The sequence below is a fragment of the Muntiacus reevesi genome, chromosome 20 (assembly GCF_963930625.1).
Source record: "Muntiacus reevesi chromosome 20, mMunRee1.1, whole genome shotgun sequence".
NCBI classification, from domain to species: domain Eukaryota; kingdom Metazoa; phylum Chordata; class Mammalia; order Artiodactyla; family Cervidae; genus Muntiacus; species Muntiacus reevesi.
In genome coordinates this window covers 44,902,034-44,903,579 of record NC_089268.1, presented here as the reverse complement: position 1 = coordinate 44,903,579, position 1,546 = coordinate 44,902,034, and the positions used below count along the sequence as shown (strand labels likewise).

The 1,546-nt window shown below is 48.6% G+C and overlaps 1 non-coding gene across 1 annotated transcript; it reads right to left on the bottom strand.

Annotated features, from left to right (window-relative positions):
• Positions 1-639: 639 nt before the first annotated feature.
• TRNAC-GCA (transfer RNA cysteine (anticodon GCA)) lies at positions 640-712 on the bottom strand. Its single transcript has one exon. It is a non-coding gene; the product is annotated as a tRNA-Cys (tRNA).
• Positions 713-1,546: the final 834 nt, after the last annotated feature.

Below are 1,546 nucleotides of genomic sequence, written 5' to 3'. Positions count from 1 at the left end.
CCTGACCAGGGATCAAACCCACGTCCCCTACGTTGGCAGCACAGAGTCTTAACCACTGGGCCACCAGGGAAGTCTCTGGAAGTAGTTGACACTGTGATCATCTGATCTGATTACTTCTGGGGAAAGCTCAAATGCAAGGTGAACAAAGAAAGGTCTGGCCACGTGAGCTCAAGTTTATTTCCCTAGCAACCCTGAGATATTATCTTGGGAGAATCTGAAATATACTGCAGACCCCAGGATGAAGAGAACGAAAGCCCAAAGTGACAAGGGATGGAAAATTATCCTTCTACTTCTTGTTTCCATGGGTGTGCTAAACCAGTTTTCGCTTTACAGTTACAATTACTCTTTGCAGGAGGGTGCATTGTCCTTATAGCTTCAAAGAACTTGACTGGCAGGGCCAGTTTTATCCAGGAAAAATGAAAGAATACAATACTTTCACAGTTTCAGATAACATGGACATACCCTGGGGCAGCCTACTGGTAAACCTTAGGTGAGCAATAGCTCCTTGAGTGAGTGAAGTCTCTCAGTCGTGTCTGACTCTTTGCGACCCCATGGATTGTAGCTTACCAGGCTCCTCCCACCATGGGATTCTCCAGGCAAGAGTACTGGAGTGGGTTGCCATTTCCTTCTCCAGGGGATCTTCCTGACTCAGGAATCGAACCTGGGTCTCCTGCACTGCAGGCAGACGCTTTAACCTCTGAGCCACCAGGAAAGCAATAGCTCCTTAGGGATGAAAACAAACTTGAAGAGATAAATTTACAGTGTGTATGGTATTGTCATATCTTGTTTTTTAAAGGAACTAAAATGCTACGGTGAGGTAGAAGGATGAGTAACACGTTTACCTCTCTTCAACATTAAAAAATGACGTGTTCACTTTAAAAAGGACGAATATTGTATTGCAACCCTTTATCAATGGGGCTTCCTTGGTGGCTCAGATGGTAAAAAAATCTGCCTGCAGTAAAAGAGACCTGGGCTCGATCCCTGGGTTGGGAAGATCCCCTGGAGAAAGGAGTGGCAACTCACTCCAGTATTCTTGCCTGGAGAAGTCCATGGACGGAGGAGCCTGACGGGCTACAGTCCAAGGGGTCGCAACGAGTTGAAGGTGGCTGTCTGCTTCGCAGAGGGCATATGGAAATGCCAGAGTGTTTCCTGGTTTAGCAAGAAGACTCCGGTGTCCCAGAGGGAAGGAGTTCCCGCAGAGGGTGATCTGTATGACCCTTGGCCTTGCCCTCTGGCGCTGGATCCTCGCGTTATTTCCTGGTCTCTTAGGGACCAAGCTCTCCAGTGGCATAGCCAGAGTCAGCTACAGGTGGGCTTGTAGCTTCTAGATGGGGCTCTTTCTCCTCCAGAATAGTGGTTGGGAGCCACCCTTGAGTCTAGTTGGGTGTGAGAACTCATTTGGGAGTACTTATAGTGGAGAAGGAAATGGCAACCCACTCCAGTATTCCTGCCTGGAAAATTCCACGGACAGAGGAACCTGGCGGGCTACAGTCCACGGGGTCCCAAAGAGTCAGACAGGACTGAGCAAGCGTGCACACATTCACAC